Raw genomic sequence first — 22,780 nt, 5'->3', positions numbered from 1 at the left:
TTTCTCTTAAATATAAACTTGAGTTATGACTCGTAAACAAAAATATAAGTAGGCAAATAGATCACAGTAAAAAGAAAATTTTAGAGAAAATTTTTTTAAAAAAAACAAATGTTAGATAAGAAAATTTATTCACACACCACAAATGAACACAAAAGTTTTGTTGTCAGAGTTTGGGTAATTCCTCCAGTTCAACCCTAATAGCTTGGCATTTTGTGAGAAACAGATTTCTAATTGATCCAACACTTGTTTTAAACATTGATATTGCATGCTTGAAGCATGTTAAAGACACAAATGATTGCAAAACCCAAAATATAAAAACTGAAGAGAGTTTACAATCCGTAAAAATTATAGACACTTTTTGGAATTATTTATGTCTAAATTTTTGCATTTCCATTTTAGATGTATACTTTTCTCTTAAATATAAACTTGTGTTATCTCTCGTAAACAACAGTATAAGAAGGCAAATAAGTCACAGTACATTGAAAATTTTAGGGAAAAAAATTTAAAACAAAAGAAAAGTAAGTGAAAAATTATTATTAACACACCACAAATGAACACAAAAGTTTTGTTATCCAAGTTTGGGAACTTCCACCAGTTCAACTCTAATAGCTTCGAATTTTGTGAGAAAGAGATTTCTAATTGATCCTACACATGTATTAAACATGGATATTGCATGCTTCAAGCATGTTAAAGATGCAAATGATCGCAAAACCTAAGATATAAAAACTGAAGAGAGTTTACAATCCGTAAAAGTTATAGACACTTTTTGGAATTATCTCTGTCTAAATTTGTGCATTTCCATTTTAGATGAATAATTTTCTCTTAAATATAAACTTCAATCATCTCTCGTCAAAAAAAAAAAAAAAGACTGCAAATAGATCACATTAAAACGAAAATTTTAGAGAAAAAAACTTAAAATAAGTAAAGAAAATTTATTCACATAGCACAAATGAACACAAAAGTTTTGTTATCCAAGTTTGGGAAATTCCACTAGTTCAACCCTAATAGCTTGGAATTTTGTGAGAAAGAGATTTCTAATTGATCCAACATGTGTTTTAAACATGGATATTGCATGTTAAAGAGGCAAATGATTGAAAAACCTAAGATATAAAAACTGAAGAGAGTTTACAATCCCTAAAAATTACAGACACTTTTTGTAATTATCTCTGTCTAAATTTGTGCATATCAATTTTAGATGTATACTTTTCTCTTAAATATAAACTTGAGTTATCTATTGTAAACAAAAATACAAGAAGGCAAATATATCATAGTAAAAAGAAAATTTTAGAGAAAAAAATTTAAAACAAAAACAAAGTAAGTGAAAACAATTTATTCACACACCACAAATGAACATAAAAGTATTGTTAACAGAGTTTGGGAAATTCGACCAGTTGAACCCTAATAGCTTGGAATTTTGTGGGAAAGAGATTTCTGATTGATCCAACTCATGTTTTAAACATGGATATTGCATGCTTGAAGCATGTTAAAGATGCAAATGATTGCAAAACCTAAGATTTAAAAACTGTAGTGGGTTTATAATCCCTTAAAATTAAAGACACTTTTTGGAATTATCTCTTTCTAAATTTGTGCATTTCAAATTTAGATGTATACTTTTGTCTTAAATATAAACTTGTGTTATCTCTCGTAAACAACAGTATAAGAAGGCAAATAAGTCACAGTACTTTGAAAATTTTAGGGAAAAAAATTTAAAACAAAGAGAAAGTAAGTGAAAAAAATTTCTTCACACACCACAAATGAACACAAAAGTTTTGTTATTGGAGTTTAGGAAATTCCACCAGTTCAACTCTAATAGCTTCGAATTTTGTGAGAAAGAGATTTCTAATTGATCCTACACATGTTTTAAACATGGATATTGCATGCTTGAAGCATGTTAAAGATGCAAATAATTGCAAAACCTAAGATATAAAAACTGAAGAGAGTTTACAATCCCTAAAAATTATAGACACTTTTATGAATTATGTTTGTCTTAAATTGTGCATTTCTATTTTAGATGTACACTTTTCTCTTAGATATAAACTTCAGTTATCTCTCGTAAAAAAAAATATAAGACGGCAAATAGATCACATTAAAACGAAAATTTTAGAGAAAATTATTTAAAACAACTAAAGAAAATTTATTCACATAGCACAAATGAAAACAATAGTTTTGTTATCCAAGTTGGGGAAATTCAAGCAGTTCATCCCTAATAGCTTGGAATATTGCAAGAAAGAGATTTCTAATTGATCCAACATGTGTTTTACACAAGCATATTGCATGCTTGAAACATGTTAAAGACGCAAATGATTGAAAAACCTAAGATATAAAAATTGAAGAGAGTTTACATTCCCACAAAAATTACAGACACTTTTTGGAATTATCTCTGTCTAAATTTGTGCATTTCCATTTTAGATGTATACTTTTCTCTTAAATATAAACTTGAGTTGTCTCTCGTAAACAAAAATATAAGACGGCAAAATAGAACAAAGAAAAAAGAAAATTTTAGAGAAAAAAATTTATAACAAAAACAAATGTAAGTGAAGAAAATTTATTCACACACCAGAAATGAACACAAACGTTTTGTTATCCAAGTTTGGGAAATTCCGCCAGTTCAACCCAAATAGCTTGGCATTTTGTGATAAATAGATTTCTAATTGATCCAACACTTGTTTTAAACATTGATATTGCATTGCTTGAAGCAAGTTAAAGACGCAAATGATAGCAAAACCTAATATATAAAAACTGAAGAGAGTTTACAATCTCAAAAAATTACAAACACTTTTTGGAATTATTTTTGTCTAAATTTGTGCATTTTCATTGTAGATGTATTATTTTCTCTTAAATATAAACTTGTGTTATCTCTCGTTAACAGCAGTATAAGAAGGCAAATAAGTCACAGTACATTGAAAATTTTAGGGAAAAAAATTTAAAACAAAACAAAAGTAAGTGAAAAATTATTATAACACACCACAAATGAACACGAAACTTTTGTTATCCAAGTTTGTGAACTTCCACCAGTTCAACTCTAATAGCTTGGAATTTTATGAGAAAGAGATTTCTAATTGATCCTACACATGTATTAAACATGGATATTGCATGCTTCAAGCATGATAAAGATGCAAATGATTGCAAAACCTAAGATATAAAAACTGAAGAGAGTTTACAATCCGTAAAAGTTACAGACACTTTTTGGAATTATCTCTGTCTAAATTTGTGCATTTCCATTTTAGATGTATAATTTTCTCTGAAATATAAACTTCAATCATCTCTCGTAAAAAAAAAAAAGACTGCAAATAGATCACATTAAAATGAAAATTTTAGAGAAAAAAAAAACAAGGAAAGAAAATTTATTCACACAGCATAAATGAACACAAAAGTTTTGTTATCCAAGTTTGGGAAATTCCACCTGTTCAACCCTAATAGCTTGGAATTTTGTGAGAAAGAGATTTCTAATTGATCCAACATGTGTTTTAAACATGAATATTGCATGCTTGAAGCATGTTAAAGACGCAAATGATTGAAAAACCTAAGATATAAAAACTGAAGAGAGTTTACTGTCCCTAAAAGTTACAGACACTTTTTTATAATTATCTCTGTATAAATTTGTGTGTTTCCATTTTAGATGTATACTTTTCTATTAAAAATAAACTTGAGTTATCACTTGTAAACAAAAATATAAGAAGGCAAATAGATCACAGTAAAATGGAAATTTTAGAGAAAAAAATTTAAAACAAAAACAAATGTAAGTGAACATAATTTTTTCACACACCACAAATGAACACAAAAGTTTTGTAATCAGAGTTTGGGTAATTCGACCAGTTCTACCCTAATAGCATGGCATTTGGTGAAAAAGAGATTTCTAATTGATCAAACACATGGATATTGCATGCTTGAAGCATGTTAAGGACGCAAATGATTGCAAAACCAAAGATATAAAAACTAAAGAGAGTTAACAATCCCTAAAAATTACAGACACTCCATTTTAGATATATACTTTTCTCTGAAATATAAACTAGAGTTATCTCACGTAATCAAAAATATTAGAAGGCAAAGAGATCATAGTAAAACGCAAATTTTAGAGAAAAAAATTTAAAACAAAAAAAAATGTAAGTGAAGAAAATTTATTCACACACCACAAATGAATAGAATAGTTTTGTTATCAGAGTTAGGGAAATTCCACCAGTTCAACCCTGATAGCTTGGAATTTTGTGAGAAAGAGATTTCTAATTGAAATAACACATGTTTTAAACATGATATTGCATGCCTTAAACTTCTTAAAGATGCAAATGTTTGCAAAACCGAATATATAAAAACTGAAAAGAAGTTTCAATCCGTAAAAATTACAGACACTTTTTGGTGCTTTTCCATTTAATATATATACTTTTCTCTTAAATTTAAACTTGAGTTATCTATCGTAAACAAAAATATAAGAAGGCAAATATATCACAGTAAAATGAAAATTTTAGAAAAAAAATTTAAAACAAAAATAATGTAAATGAAGATAATTTATTCACACACCACAAATGAACACAAAAGTTTTGTTATCAGAGTTGGGCTAATTCGACCAGTTCTACCCTAATAGCATGGCATTTTGTGAAAAAGAGATTTCAAATTGATCCAACACATGTTTCAAACATGGATATTGCATGCTTGAAGAATGTTAAAGACGCAAATGATTGCAAAACCTAAGATATAAAAACTGAAGAGAGTTTACAATCCCTAAAAATTAGGAACACTCCATTTTAGATGTATACTTTTCTCTTAAATATAAACAAGAGTTACCTCACGTCATCAAAAATATAAGAAGGCAAATAGATCATAGTAAAACGAAAATTTTAGAGAAAAAAAATTTAAAACAAAAACAAATGTAAGTGAAGAAAATTAATTTACATACAACAAATGAATAGAATAGTTTAATTCTCAGAGTTTGGGAAATTCCACCAGTTCTACCCAAATAGCTTGGAATTTTGTGAGAAAGAGATTTCTAATTGATCCAACACATGTTTTAAACATGGATATTGCATGCCTTAAACATGTCAAATACGCAAATGTTTGCAAAACTAAGATATAAAAATTGAAGAGAGCTTATAATCCATAAAAATTACAAACACATTTTGGAAATATCTCTGTCTAAATTTGTGCATTTCCATTTTAGATGTATACTTTCTCTTAAATATAAACATGAGTTACCTATCGTAAACAAAAATATAAGAAAGCAAAAAGATCATTGTAAAAAGAAAATTTTAGAGAAAAAAATTCAAAACAAAAACAAAGTATGTGAAGAAAATTTATTCACACACCACAAATGAACACAAAAGTTTTGTTATCAGAGTTTGGGAAATTCCACCAGTTCAACCCTAATAGCTTGGAATTTTTTGGGAAAGAGATTTTTACTTGATCCAACTCATGTTTTAAACATGGATATTGCATGCTTGAATCATGTTAAAGACGCAAATGATTGCAAAATCTAAGATATAATAACTAAAGAGAGTTTACAATCCCTAAAAATTATAGACACTTTTTGGAATTATCTCTCTCTAAATTTGTGCATTTCTATTTTAGATGTATACTTTTATCTTAAATATAAACTTGTGTTATCTCTCATAAACAACAGTATAAGAAGGCAAATAAGTCACAGTACATTAAAAATTTTAGGCACAAAAATTTAAAACAAAATAAAAAATTTATTCACACGCCACAAATGAAGACAAAAGTTTTGTTACCCAAGTTTGGGAAATTCCAGTAGTTCGACTCTAATAGGTTGGAATTTTTTGAGAAAGATATTTCAAATTGATCCTACACATGTTTTAAACATGGATAGTACATGCTTGATGCATGTTAAAGATGCAAATGACTGGAAAACCTAAGATATAAAAACTGAATAGAGTTTACAATCCCTAAAAATTACAGACACTTTTTGGAATTATCTCTGTCTAAATTTGTGCATTTCTATTTTAGATGTATACTTTTCTCTTAAATATAAACTTCAGTTATCTCTCATAAAAAAAATATAAGATGACAAATAGATCACCGCAAAAGGAAAATTTTATAGAAAAAAATTTAAAACAAGTAAAGAAAATTTATTCAACAGCACAAATGAACACAAAAGTTTTGTTATGCAAGTTTGTGAAATTCCACCAGTTCAACCCCAATAGATTGAAATTTTGTGAGAAAGAGATTTCTATCCGATCCAACATGTGTTTCAAAAATGGATATTGCATGCTTGAAGCATGTTAAAGACGCAAATCATTGAAAAACCTAAGATATAAAAACTGAAGAGAGTTTACAATCCCTTAAAATTACAGACACTTTTTGGAATTATATCTGTCTAAATTTGTGCATTTCCAATTTAGATGTATACTTTTCTCTTAAATATAAACTTGAGTTATCTTTCATAAACAAAAATATAAGACGACAAAATAGAACACAAAAAAAAGAAAATTTTAGAAAAACAATTAAAACAAAAACAAATGTAAGTGAAGAAAATTTATTCACACACCACAAATTAACACAAACGTTTTGTTGTCCAAGTTTGGGAAATTCCACTAGTTCATCCCTAATAGCTTGGAATTTTGTGAGAAAGAGATTTCTAATTGATCCAACACATGTTTGAAACATGGATATTACATGCCTTAAACATGTTAAAGACGCAAATGTTTGGAAAACCTAAGATATAAAAACTGAAGAGAGTTTACAATCCATAAAAATTACAAAAACTTTTTGGAATTATCTCTGTCCAAATTTGTGCATTTCCATTTTAGATGTATACTTTTCTATTAAATATAAACTTGAGTTATCTCTCGTTAACAAAAATATAAGAAGGCAAATAGATCACAGTAAAAAAAATGTTAGAGAAAAAAGTTTAAGACAAAAAAAAATGTAAGTGAAGAAAATTTATTCACACACCACAAATGAACCCAAAAGTTTTGTTATCAGAGATTAGGTAATACCACTAGTTCAACTCTAATAGCATGGAATTTTGTGAGAAAGAGATTTCTAATTGATCCAACACATGTTTTAAACAAGGATATTGCATGCTTGAAGATTGTTAAAGACACAAATGATTGAAAAACCTAAGATATTAAAACTGAAGAGAGTTTACAATCCAAAAAAAAATGCAGACACTTTTTGGAATTATCACTGTCTAAATTTGTGCATTTCCATTTTAGATGTGTACTTTTCTCTTAAATGTAAACTTGAGTTATCTCACGTAATAAAAAATATAAGAAGCCAAATAGATCATAGTAAAACGAAAATTTTAGAGAAAAAAATTTAAAACATAAGCAAAAGTAAGTGAAGAAAATTTATTCACACACCACAAATGAACAGAATAGTTTTCTTATCAGAGTTAGGAAATTCCACCAGTTCAACCCTAATTGCTTGGAATTTTGTGAGGAAGAGATTTCTAATTGATCCAACACATGTTTTAAACATGGATATTGCATGCTTGAAGCATGTTAAAGATGCAAATGATTGCAAAACCTAAGATATAAAAACTGAAGAGAGTTTACAATCCCTAAAAGTTACAAACACTTTTTGGAATTATCTCTGTCTTAATTTGTGCATTTCCATTTTAGATGTATACTTTTCTCATAAAAATGAACTTGACTTATCTGACGTAATAAAAAATATAAGAAGCCAAGTAGATCTCAGTAAAACGAAAATTTTAGAGAAAAAAATTAAAAGAAAAAAAAATGTAAGTGAACAAAATTTATTCACACACCACAAATGAACAAAATAGTTTTGTTAACAGAGTTTGGGAAATTCCACCAGTTCAACCCTAATTGTTTGGAATTTTGTGAGTAAGAGATTTCTAATTGATCTGATACATGTTTTAAGCTTTGATATTGCATGCGTTAAACATGTTAAAGACGCAAATGTTAGCAAAACCTAAGATATTAAAACAGAAGAGAGTTTACACTCCCTAAAAATTACAGATACGTTTGGAATTATCTCTGTCTAAATTTGGGCATTTCAATTTTATATGTATACTTTTCTCTTAAATATAAACTTGAGTTATCTACCGTAAACAAAACTAGAAGAAGGCAAAAAGATGACAGTGAAAAGAAAATTTTATTGAAAAAAATTAAAGCAAAAACTAAGTAAGTGAAGCAAATTTCTTCACACACCACAAATGAACACAAAATTTTTGTTACCACAATTTGGGAAATTCCACAAAGTCAACCCTAATAGCTTAGAATTTTGTGGGAAAGAGATTTCTAATTTATCCAACTCATGTTTTAAACATGGATATTGCATGATTGAAGCATCTTAAAGAAGCAAATCATTGCAAAACCTAAGAGATAAAAATTGAGGTGAGTTTACAATCCCTAAAAATTACAGACACCTTTTGGAATTATCTCTTTCTAAATTTGTGCATTTCCATTTTAGATGTATACTTTTCTATTAAATATAAACTTGTGTTATCTCTCATAAACTACAATATAAGAAGGCAAACAAGTCACATGCCATTGAAAATTTTAGGGAAAAAAATTTAAAACAAAACAAAAGTAAGTGAAAAAAATTTATTCACAGACCACAAATCAACATAAAATTTTTGTTATCCAAGTTTGGGAAATTCCACCAGTTCAACTATAATAGCTTGGAATTTTGTGAGAAAGAGATTTTTAATTGATCCTACACATGTTTAAAACATGGATATTCCATGCTTGAAGCTTGTTAAAGATGCAAATTATTGAAAAACCTAAGATATAAAAACTGAGGAGAGTTTACATTCCCTAAAAATTACAGACACTTTTTGGAATTATCTCTGTCTAAATATGTGCATTTCCCTTTTAGATGTATACATTACTCTTAAATATAACCTTCATTTATCTCTCATAAACAAATATATCTGACGGCAAATAGATCACAATAAATAGATAATTTTAGAGAAAAAAATTAAAAATAGAAATGAAAATTTATTCACACAACACAAATGAACACAAAAGTTTTGTGATCCAAGTTTGGGAAATTCCACCAGTTCAACCCTAATAGCTTGGAGTTTTGTGAGAAAGAGATTTCTAATTGATCCAACATGTGTTTTAAACATGGATATTGCATGCTTGAAGCATGTTAAAGACGCAAATGATTGAAAAACCTAAGATATAAAAACTGAAGAGAGTTTACAATCCCTAAAAATTACAAGCACTTTTTGGAATTATCTCTGTCTAAATTTGTACATTTCCATTTTAGATGTATACTTTTCTCTTGAATATAAACTTGAGCTAACCCTCGTAAAAAAAAAATATAAGACGGCAAAATTGAACACAGAAAAAAGAAAATTTGTGAGAAAAAAATTTAAAACGAAAAAAAATGTAAGTGAAATTTTTTTTTTTCACACACCACAAATGAACACAAATGTTTTGTTATCCATGTTTTGAAAATACCACCAGTTCAACCCAAATAGCTTGGAATTTAGTGAGAAAGAGATTTCTAATTCATCCAACACTTGTTTTAAACATGGATATTGCATGCCTTAAACATGTTAAAGACACAAATGTTTGCAAAACCTATGTATAAAAAATGAAGAGAGTTTACAATCCAAAATATTACAGACATTTTTTGGAATTATCTCTGTCTAAATTTGTGCATTTCCATTTTAGATGTATACTTTTCTCTTAAATATAAACTTAAGTTATCTCTCGTAAACAAAAATATAAGAAATAGATCGCAGAAAAAATAAAATTTTAAAGAAAAAAATTTAAAACAAAAAAAAATGTAAATGAAGAAAATTTATTCATACACCACATGTGAACATAAATTTTTTTTTAACAGAGCTTGGGTAATTCCACCAGTTGAACCCAAATAGCTTGGCATTTTGTGAGAAAGGGATTTCTAATTGATCCAGCACATGTTTTAAACATGGATATTAAATGCTGCCAAGAATGTTAAAGACGCAAATGATTGCAAAACCTAAAATATAAAAACTCAAGAGGGTTTACAAACCATAAAAATTAGAGACACTTTTTGGAATTATCACTAAATTTTTGCATTTCCATTTTAGATGTATACTTTTCTCTTAAATATAAACTTGAGTTATCTCACATAATCAAAAATATAAGAAGGCAAATAGATCACAGTAAAACAAAAAATTTTAGAGAAAAAAATTTAAAACAAAAACAAATGTAAGTGAAGAAAATTTATTCACACACCACAAATAAACAAAATAGTTTTGTTACCAGAGTTAGGAAATTCCACCAATTCAATCTTAATAGCTTGGAATTTTGTGAGGAAGAGATTTCTAATTGATCTGACACATGTTTTAAACATGGATATTCAATGCCTTAAACATTTTAAAGATGCAAATGTTTGAAAAACCTAAGATATAAAAACTGAATAGTGTTTACAATCCCTAAAAATTACAAATACTTTTTCGAATTATCTCTGTCTAAATTTGTGTATTTCCATTTTAGATGTATACTTTTCTCTTAAATATAAACCTTAGTTGTCTATCGTAAAAAAAAATATAAGAAGGCAAATAGATCACAGTAATAAGAAAATTTTAGAGAAAAAAATTTAAAACAAAAAGAAAGTAAGGGAAGAAAATTTATTCACATACCACAAATGAACACAAAATTTTGGTTATCAGAGTTTGGGAAATTCCACCAGTTCAACCCTAATAGTTTGGAATTTTGTGGGAAAGAGATTTCTAATTGATCAACCTCATGTTTTAAACATGGATATTGCATGTTTGAAGCATGTTTATGATGCAAATGTTTGCAAAACCTCAGATATAAAAACTGAAGTGAGTTTACAATCCCTAAAAATTACAGACACTTTTTGGAATTATCTGAGTCTAAATTTGTGCATTTCCATTTTAGATGTATACTTTTATCTGAAACATAAACTTGTGTTATCTCACATAAACAACAGTATGAGAAGGCAAATAAGTCACAGTACATTGAAAATTTTAGGGACAAAAATTTAAAACAAAACAAAAGTAAGTGTAAAAAATTTATTCACACACCACAAATGAACACAAAAGTTTTGTTATCCAAGTTTGGGAAATTCCACCGGTTCAAGTCTTATAGCTTGGAATTTTGTGAGAAAGAGATTTCTAATTGATCCTACAAATTTTTAAATGTGGATATTGCATGTTTGAAGCATGTTAAAGATGCAAATGATTACAAAACATAAGATATAAAAATGGAATAATGTTTAATTTCCCTAAAAATTACAAACACTTTTTGGAATTATCTCTGACTAAACTTGTGCCTTTACATTTTAGATGTATACTTTTCCCTTAAATATAAACTTCAGTTATCTCTCGCAAACTAAAATATAAGACGACAAATAGATCATAGTAAAAGTAAAATTTTAGAGAAAAAAATTTAAAACAAGTAAAGAAAATTTATTCACACAACACAAATGAACACATAAGTTTTGTTAACCAAGTTTGGGAAATTCCTCCAATTCAACCCTAATAGCTTGGAATTTTGTGAGAAAGAGATTTCTAATTGATCCAAGATGTGTATTGCAGCCTTGAAGCATGTTAAAGACGCAAATGATTGAAAAACCTAAGATATAAAAACTAAAGAGAGTTTACAATCCCTAAAAATTACAGACACTTTTTGGAATTATCTTTATCTAAATTTCTGCATTTCCATATTAGATGTATACTTTTCTCTTAAATATAAACATGAGTTAACTCTCGTAAAAGAAAAATATAAGACGGAAAAATAGAACACAGAAGAAAGTAAATTTTAGAGAAAAAAATTTAAAACAAGAACAAAGGTACGTGAAGAAAATTTATTCACACACCACAAATGACCAGAAATGTTTTGTTGTCCAAGTTTGGGAAATTCCATCAGTTCAACCCTAATAGCTTGGAATTTGTGAGAAAGAAATTTTTAATTGATCCAACACATGTTTTAAACATGGATATTTCATGCCTTAAACATGTCAAAGATGCAAATATTTGCAAAACCTAAGATATAAAATCTGAAGAGAGTTTACAATCCCTAAAAATTACAGACACTTTTTGGAATTATCTCTGTCTAAATTTGTGCATTTCCATTTTAGATGTATACTTTTATCTGAAACATAAACTTGTGTTATCTCTCGTAAACAACAGTATGAGAAGGAAAATAAGTCACAATACATTGAAAATTTTAGGGACAAAAATTTAAAACAAAACAAAAGTAAGTGAAAACAATTTATTCACACACCACAAATGAACACAAAACTTTTGTTATCCAAGTTTGGGAAATTCCACCAGTTCAAGTCTAATAGCTTGGAATTTTGTGAGAAAGAGATTTATAATTGATCCTAGACATGTTTTAAACATGGATATTGCATGCTTGAAGCATGTTAAAGATGCAAATGATTGCAAAACATAAGATATAAAAACTGAATAGAGTTTACAATCCCTAAAAATTCAAGACACTTTTTGGAATTATCTCTGTCTAAATTTGTGCATTTCTATTTTAGATGTATACTTTTCTCTTAAATATAAACTTGAGTTATCTCTCGTAAACAAATATATAAGAAGGCAAATAAATCACAGTAAAAAAGAAAATTTATTGACACAACACAAATGAACACAAAAGTTTTGTTAACCAAGTTTGGAAAATTCCACCAGTTCAACCCTAATAGCTTGGAATTTTTTGAGAAAGAGATTTCTTATTGATCCAACATGTGTTTTAAACATGTGTATTGCATGCTAGAAGAATGTTAAAGATGCAAATGATTGAAAAACCTAAGATATAAAAACTAAAGACAGTTTACAATCCCTAAAAATTACAGACACTTTTTGGAATTATTTATGTGTAAATTTGTGCATTTCCATTTTAGGTGTATACTTTTCTCTTAAATATAAAATTGAGTTAACTCTCGTAAAAAAAAATATAAGACGGCAAAATGGAACAAACAAAAAAGAAAATTTTAGAGAAAAAAAATTAAAATAAGAACAAATGTACGTGAAGAAAATTTATTCACACACCACAAATGAACACAAACGTTTTATTATCCAAGTTTGGGACATTCCACCAGTTCAACCCTAATAGCTTGGAATTTTGTGAGAAAGAGATTTCTACTTGATCTAACACATGCATGTCAAAGATGCAAATGTTTGCAAAACATAAGATATAAAAACTGAAGCGAGTTCACAATCACTAAAAATTACAGACACTTTTTGGAATTATCTCTACCTAAAAATGTGCATTTCCATTTTAGATGTAAACTTTTCTCTTAAATATAAATTTGAATTATCTCTCGTAAAAAAAAATGTAAGAAGGCAAATAGATCACAGTAAAAAGAAAATTTTAGAGAAAAAACTTTAAAACAAAAACAAATGTAAGTGAAGAAATTTTTTTCACACACCACAAATGAACACAAAAGTTTTGTTATCCAAGTTTGGGAAATTCCACCAGTTCAACCCTAATAGCTTGGAATTTTGTGAGAAAAGAGATTTCTATTTGATCCAACATGTGTTTTAAACATGGATATTGCATGCTTGAAGCATGTTAAAGAGGCAAATGTATTACAAACCTAAGATATAAAAAATGAAGAGAGTTTACAATGCTAAAAATTACAGACACTTTTTATAATTATGTCGATCTAAATTTGTGCATTTTCATTGTAGATGTACACTTTTCTCTTAAATATTAACTTGACTTATCTCTCGTAAACAAAAATATAAGACGGCAAAAAAGAACAAAGAAAAAAGAAAATTTTAGAGAAAAAAATTTAAAACAAAAACAAATGTAAGAGAAGAAAATTTATTCACACACCACAAAAGAACACAAACGTTTTGTTATCCAAGCTTTGGAAATTCCACCAGTTCAACCCTAATAGGTTGGAATTTTGTGAGAAAGAGGTTTCTAATTGTTCCAACACATGTTTTAAACATGGATATTTCATGCCTTAAACATGTTAAAGGCACAAATGTTTGCAAAACCTAAGATATAAAAACTGAAGAGAGTTTACAATCCCTAAAAATTACAAACACTTTTTGGAATTATCTCTATCTAAATTTGTGCATTTCCATTTTAGATGTTTACTTTTCTCTTAAATATAAACATGAGTTATCTCTTGTAAACAAATTTATAAGATGGCAAATAGATGACAGTCAAATGAAAATTTTAGAGAAAAAAATTTAAAACAAAAACAAATGTAAGTGAAGATAATTTATTCACACACCACAAATGAACACAAAAGTTTTGTTATCAGAGTTTGGGTAATTCCACAAGTTCAACCCAAGTAGTTTGGTATTTTGTGAGAAAGAGATTTCTAATTGATCCAACACATATTTTAAACATGGATATTGCATGCTTGAAGCATGATAAAGACGCTAATGATTGCAAAACCTAAGATATAAAAACTGAAGAGAGTATACAATCCCTAAAAATTACAGAGACTTTTTGGAATTATCCCTGACAAAATTTGTGCATTTCCATTTTAGGTGTATACTTTTGTCTTAAATATAAACATGAGTTATCTCTCGTAAACAAAATTTTAAGACGACAAGAAGATCACAGTAAAAAGAAAATTTTAGAGAAAAAAATTAAAAACATGTAAAGAAAATTTATTTACACAACACAATTGAGCACAAAAGTTTTGTAATCCAAGTTAGGGAAATTTCACCAGTACAACCCTAATAACTTGGAATTTTATGAGAAAGAGATTTCTAATTGATCCAACGTGTGTTTTGAACATGGAGATTGTATGCTTGAAGCATGTTAAAGACGCAAATGATTGAAAATCCTAAGATAAAAAAACTGAAGTGAGTTTACAATCCCTCAAAATTACAAACACTTTTTGGAATTATCTCTGTTTAAATTTGTGCATTTCCATTTTAGATGTATACTTTTCTCTCAAATATAAAATTGAGTTATCTCTCGTAAACAAAAATATAAGACTGCAAAATAAAACACAGAAAAAACAAAATTTTAGAGAAAAAACAATGTTAGTGAAGAAAATTTATTCAGACCCCACAAATGAACACAAACGTTTTGTTATCCAAGTTTGGAAAATTCCACCAGTTCAACCCTAATAGCTTGGAATTTTGTGAGAGGGAGATTTCTAATTGATCCAACACATGTTTTAAACCTTAATATTGCATGCCTTAAACATGTTAAAAATGCAAATGCTTGCAAAACCTAAGATATAAAAACAGAAGAGAGTTTACAATCCCAAAAAATTAAAGACACTTTTTGGAATTATCTCTGTCTAAATTTGTGCATTTCCATTTTAGATGTATACTTTTCTCTTAAATATAAACTTGAGTTATCTCTCGTTAACACATATATAAGAAGGCAAATAAATCACAGTAAACAAAAAATTTAGAGAAAAAATTTAAAACAAAAACAAATGTAGGTGAAGAAAATTTATTCACACACCACAAATGAACACGAAAGTTTTGTTATCAGAGTTTGGGAAATTCCACCAGTTCAACACTAATAGCTTGGAATTTTGTGGGAAAGAGATTTCTAATTGATCCAGCTCTTGTTTTAAACATGAATATTGCATGCTTGAAGCATGTTTATGACCCTAATGTTTGCAAAACCTAAGATATAAAAACCGAAGAGAGTTTACAATCCCAAAAAATTACAGGCACTTTTTGGCTTTATCTCTGTCTACATTTGTGCATTTCCATTTTTGTTGTATTCTTTGCTCTTAAATATAAACTTGAGTTATCTGACGTAATAAAAAATATATGAAGGAAAATAGATCAAATTAAAACGAAAATTTTAGAGATAAAAATTTAAAACAAAAAGAAATGTATGTGAGAACAATTTATTCACACACCACAAATGAACAGAATAGTTTTATAATTAGAGCTTGGGAAATTCCACCAATTCAACCCTAATAGCTTGGAATTTAGTGAGAAAGATAGTTCTAATTGATCCAACAAATGTTTTAAACAAAAATATTGCATGCCTTAAACGCGTTAAAGACGCAAAAGTTTGCAAAACCTAAGATATAAAAACTAAAGAGAGTTTACAATCCATAAAAATTACAAACACTTTTCGGAATTATCTCTGTCTAAATTTGTGTATATCCATTTTAAATGTATACTTTTCTCTTAAATATAAACTAGAGTTTTCTATCCTAAAAAAAAATATAAGAAGGCAAATAGATCACAGTAAAAAGAAAATTTTTGAAATTTTTTTCTTTAAAAAAACCAAAGTAAGGGAAGAAAATTTATTCACACACCTCAATTGGACACAAAAGTTTTGTTATCAGAGTTTGGGAAATTCCACCAGTTCAACCCTAATGGCTTGGAATTATTTGGGAAAGAGATTTCTAATTGATCCAACTCATGTTTTAAACATGGATATTGCATGCTTGAAGCATGTTAAAGACGTAAATGATTGCAAAACCTAAGATATAAAAACTAAAGAGAGTTTACAATCCCTAAAAATTACAGACACTTTTTAGAATTATCTCTGTCTAAATTTGTGAATTTCCATTTTAGATGTATACTTTTCTTTTAAATATAAACTTGAGTTATCCCTTGTTAACAAAAATATAAAAGGCAAATAGATCACAGTAAAACGAAAATTTTAGAGACAAAAATTTAAAACAAAAACATATGTAAGTAAGAAAATATTTTCACACCCCAAAAATGGACACAAAAGTTTTGTTATCAGAGGTTGGGTAATTCCACCAGTTCAACCCTAATTGCTTGGCATTCTGTGAGAAAGAGATTTCTAATTGATCCAGCACATGTTTTAAACATGGATATTGCATGCTTGAAGCATGTTAAAGATGCAAATGATTGCAAAACCTAAGATATAAAAACAAAAGAGAGTTTACAATCCCTACAAATTAAAGACACTTTTTGGAATTATCTCTGTCTAAATTTGTGCATTTCCATTTTAGATGTATACTTTTCTCTCAAATATAAACTTCAGTTATCTCTCGTAAACAAAAATATAAGACGGCAAATAGATCACAATGAAATAAAAATTTTAGACAAAAAATATTTAAAACAAGTACAAAAAATTTATTCACTCACCACAAATGAACACATAAGTTTTGTTACCAAGTTTGGAAAATTCCACCAGTTCAACCCTAATAGCTTCGAATAATTGGAGAAAGAGATTTCTAATTGATCCAACATGTGTTTTAAACATGGATATTGCATGCTTGAACTATGTTAAAGACATAAATGATTGAAAAACCTAAGATATAAAAACTGAAGACAGTTTACAATCCCTAAAAATTATAGACACTTTTTGGAATTATCTCTGTCTAAATTTTTGCATTTCCATTTTAGATGTATACTTTTCTCTTAAATATAAACTTGAGTTATCTTCATAAATAGAAATATAAGATGACAAAATATAACACAGAAAAAAAGAAACTTTTAGAAAAAAAATTTATTTAAAACAAAAACAAATGGAAGTGAAGAAAATTTATTCACACACCACAAATGAGCACAAACGTTTTATTATCCAAATTTAGGAAATTCCACTAGTTCAACCCTAATAGCTTGGAATTTTGTGAGGAAGGGATTTCTCATTGATCCAACACACGTTTTAAACATGGATATTGCATGCCTTAAACATGTTAAAGACGCAAATGTTTATAAAACCTAAGATATAAAAACGGAAGAGAGTTTACAATCCCTAAAAATTAGAGACACTTTTTGGAATTATCTCTGTCTAAATTTCTGCATTTCCATTTTAGATGTATACTTTTCTCTTAAATATAAAATTGAGTTATCTGACGTAATAAAAAATATAAGAGGGCAAATAGATCACAGTTCAATGAAAAATTTAGAGAAACAAATTTAAAACAAAAACAAATGTAAGTGAAGAAAATTTATTCACAGACCATAAATGAACACAAAAGTTTTGTTATCCGAGTTTTGGAAATTCCACCAGTTCAACTCTAATAGCTTGGAATTTTGTGAGAAAGAGATTTCTAATTGATCCTACACATGTTTTAAACATGGATATTGCATGCTAAAAGATGCAAATGATTGCAAAACTTAAGATATAAAAGCTGAAGAGAGTTTAGAATCCCTAACAATGACAGACACTTTTTGGAATTATCTCCATCTAAATATAAGAAAGCAAATAGATCACAGTAAAAAGAAAATTTTAGAGAAAAAAATTAAAACAGGTAAAGAAAATTTATTCACACAGCACAAATGATCACAAAAGTTTTGTTATGCAAGTTTGGGAAATTCGATTAGTTCAAACCTAATAGCTTGGAATATTGTGAGAAAGAGATTTCTAATTGATCCAACATGTGTTTTAAACATGGATATTGCATGCTTGAAGCATATTAAAGACGCAAATGATTGAAAAACCTAAGATATGGAAACTGAATAGAGTTTACAATCCCTAAAAATTAGAGACACTTTTTGGAATTTTCTCTGTTTAAATTTGTGCATTTGCCTTTTAGATGTATACTTTTCTCTTAACTATAAACATAAGTTATCTCTCGTAAACAAAAATATAAGACGACAAAACAGAACACAAAAAATGAAAATATTAGGGAAAAAATTTTTAGACAAGAACAAATGTAAGTGAAGAGAATTTATTCACACCCCACAAATGAACACAAACGTTTGGTTATCCATGTTTGGGAAATTCCACCAGTTCAACCCTAATAGCTTCGAATTTTGTGACAGAGATATTTCTAATTGATCCAACACAAGTTTTAAACATGGATATTGCAAGCCTTAAACATGTTGAAGACGCAAATGTTTGACAAACCTAAGCTATAAAAACAGAAGAGAGTTTACAATCCCTAAAAATTACAGAAACTTTTTGGAATTATCTCTGTCTAAATTTGTGCATTTCCATTTTAGATGTATAATTTTCTCATAAATATGAACTTGAGTTATATCTCGTAAACAATTATATAAGAAGGCAAATGGATCACAGTAAAAAGAAAATTTGAGAGAAAAAAATTTAAAACAAAAATAAATGTAAGTGAAGAAAATTTATTCACACACCACAAACGAACACAAAAGTTTTGTTATCAGAGTTTGCATAATTCCACCAGTTCTACCCTAATAGATTGGAATTTTGTGGGAAAGGGATATCTAATTGATCCAACTCATGTTTTTAACATCGATATTTCGTGCTTGAAGCATGTTAAAGACACAAATGATTGCAAAACCTAAGATATAAAAACTGAAGTGAGTTTTGAATCCCAAAAAATTACAGACACTTTTTGGAATTATCTCAGTCTAAATTTGTGCACTTCCATTTTAGGCGTACACTTTTCTCTTAAATATAAACTTATGTCATCTCTCGTAAACAACAGTATAAGAAGGCAAATAAGTCACAGTACATTGAAAATTTTAGTTAAAAAAATTTAAAACGAAACAAAAGTAAGTGAAAAAAATTTATACACACACCACAAATGAACAATAAACTTTTGTTATCCAAGTTTGGGAAATTCCACCAGTTCAACTCTAATAGCTTGGAATTTTGTGAGAAAGGGATTTTTAATTGATCCTACACATGTTTTAAATATGGAAATTATATGCTTGAAGCATGTTAAAGGTGAAAATGATTGAGAAACCTAAGATATAAAAACTGAAGAGAGTTTACAATCCCAAAAAATTACCGACACTTTTTGGAAATATCTCTGTCTAAATTTGTGCATTTCCATTTTAGATGTATACTTTTCTCTTAATATAAACTTCAGTTTTCTCTTATAAACAAAAATATTAAACGGCCAATAGATCACAGTAAAAAGAAAATTTTAGAGAATTCACATAGCACAAATGAACACAAATGTTTTATTATCCAAGTTTGGGAAATTCCACCTGTTCAACCCTAATAGCTTATAATTTTGTGAGAAAGAGATTTCTAATTGATCCAACATGTGTTTTAAAAAGTGATATTACATGCTTGAAACATGTTAATGACGCAAATGATTGAAAAACCTAAGATATAAAAACTGAAGAGAGTTTACAATCCCTAAAAGTTACAGACACTTTTTGGAATTATCTCTGTTTAAATTTTTGGATTTCCATTTTTTTTGTAAACTTTTCTCTTATATATAAACTTTAGTTATATCTCGTAAACAAAAATATAAGACGGCAAAAGAGAACACAGAAAAAAGAAAATTTTAGAGAAAAACATTTTAGACAAAAACAAATGTAAGTGAAGAAAATTTATTCACACCCCACAAATGAACGCAAACATTTTGTTATCCAAGTTTGGGAAATTCCACCAGTTCAACCCTAATAGCTTTGAATTTTGTGAGAGGGAGATTTCTAATTGATCCAACACATGTTTTAAACCTTAATATTGCATGCCTTAAACATGTTAAAAATGCAAATGCTTGCAAAACCTAAGATATAAAAACAGAAGAGAGTTTACAATCCCAAAAAATTAAAGACACTTTTTGGAATTATCTCTGTCTAAATTTGTGCATTTCCATTTTAGATGTATACTTTTCTCTTAAATATAAACTTGAGTTATCTCTCGTTAACACATATATAAGAAGGCAAATAAATCACAGTAAACAAAAAATTTAGAGAAAAAATTTAAAACAAAAACAAATGTAGGTGAAGAAAATTTATTCACACACCACAAATGAACACGAAAGTTTTGTTATCAGAGTTTGTGAAATTCCACCAGTTCAACACTAATAGCTTGGAATTTTGTGGGAAAGAGATTTCTAATTGATCCAGCTCTTGTTTTAAACATGAATATTGCATGCTTGAAGCATGTTTATGACCCTAATGTTTGCAAAACCTAAGATATAAAAACCGAAGAGAGTTTACAATCCCAAAAAATTACAGGCACTTTTTGGCTTTATCTCTGTCTACATTTGTGCATTTCCATTTTTGTTGTATTCTTTGCTCTTAAATATAAACTTGAGTTATCTGACGTAATAAAAAATATATGAAGGAAAATAGATCAAATTAAAACGAAAATTTTGGAGATAAAAATTTAAAACAAAAAGAAATGTATGTGAGAACAATTTATTCACACACCACAAATGAACAGAATAGTTTTATAATTAGAGCTTGGGAAATTCCACCAATTCAACCCTAATAGCTTGGAATTTAGTGAGAAAGATAGTTCTAATTGATCCAACAAATGTTTTAAACAAAATATGCATGCCTTAAACGCGTTAAAGACGCAAAAGTTTGCAAAACCTAAGATATAAAAACTGAAGAGAGTTTACAATCCATAAAAATTACAAACACTTTTCGGAATTATCTCTGTCTAAATTTGTGTATATCCATTTTAAATGTATACTTTTCTCTTAAATATAAACTAGAGTTTTCTATCCTAAAAAAAAATATAAGAAGGCAAATAGATCACAGTAAAAAGAAAATTTTTGAAATTTTTTTCTTTAAAAAAAACAAAGTAAGGGAAGAAAATTTATTCACACACCTCAATTGGACACAAAAGTTTTGTTATCAGAGTTTGGGAAATTCCACCAGTTCAACCCTAATGGCTTGGAATTATTTGGGAAAGAGATTTCTAATTGATCCAACTCATGTTTTAAACATGGATATTGCATGCTTGAAGCATGTTAAAGACGTAAATGATTGCAAAACCTAAGATATAAAAACTAAAGAGAGTTTACAATCCCTAAAAATTACAGACACTTTTTAGAATTATCTCTGTCTAAATTTGTGAATTTCCATTTTAGATGTATACTTTTCTTTTAAATATAAACTTGAGTTATCCCTTGTAAACAAAAATATAAAAGGCAAATAGATCACAGTAAAACGAAAATTTTAGAGACAAAAATTTAAAACAAAAACATATGTAAGTAAGAAAATATTTTCACACCCCAAAAATGGACACAAAAGTTTTGTTATCAGAGGTTGGGTAATTCCACCAGTTCAACCCTAATTGCTTGGCATTCTGTGAGAAAGAGATTTCTAATTGATCCAGCACATGTTTTAAATATGGATATTGCATGCTTGAAGCATGTTAAAGATGCAATTGATTGCAAAACCTAAGATATAAAAAGTGAAGAGAGTTTACAATCCATAAAAATTATAGACACCTTTTGGAATTATCACTTTCTAAATTTTTGCATTTCCATTTTAGATGTATACATTTCTCTTAAAGATAAACTTGAGTTATCTCACGTATTAAAAAACATAAGAAAGCAAATAGATCACAGTAAAACGAAAATTTTAGTGAAAAATTTTTAATTCTAAAACAAATATAAGTGAAGAAAATTTATTCACACACCACAGATGAACATAATAGTTTTGTTATCAGAGTTTGGGAAATTCCACCAAATCAACCCTAACAGCTTGAAATTTGTGAGAAAGAGATTTCTAAATTATCCAACACATGTTTTAAAGATGGATATTGCATGCCTTAAACATGTTAAAGACGCAAATGTTTGCAAAACCTAAGATATAAAAATTCAAGTGAGTTTACAATCCCTGAAAGTTACAGACACTTTTTGAATTATCTCTGTCTAAATTTGTGGATTTCCATTTTAGATGTATTTTTTCTCTTAAATATAAACTTGAGTTATCTATCGTAAACAAAAATATAAGATGGCAAATAAGTCACAGTACATTGAAAATTTTAGTGAAAAAAAATTAAAACAAAAAAAAGTAAGAGAAAAAAATTTATTCACACACCACAAATGAATAGAATAGTTTTGTTATCAGCATTTGGGAAATTCCACCAGTTCAACTCTAATAACTTGGAATTTTGTGAGAAAGAGATTTCTAATTGATCCTACTCATGTTTTAAACATGGATATTGCATGCTTGAAGCATGTTAAAGATGCAAATGATTGCAAAACCTAAGATATAAAAACAAAAGAGAGTTTACAATCCCTACAAATTAAAGACACTTTTTGGAATTATCTCTGTCTA

This window comes from Aristolochia californica, unplaced genomic scaffold (assembly GCF_029961685.1).
Source record: "Aristolochia californica isolate CCGP_79_NKW_82.1479 unplaced genomic scaffold, dmAriCali1.0.hap1 SCAF_3, whole genome shotgun sequence".
NCBI classification, from domain to species: domain Eukaryota; kingdom Viridiplantae; phylum Streptophyta; class Magnoliopsida; order Piperales; family Aristolochiaceae; genus Aristolochia; species Aristolochia californica.
The sequence above is the reverse complement of the archived record's forward strand: the minus strand, read 5'-3'. Positions refer to the sequence as shown.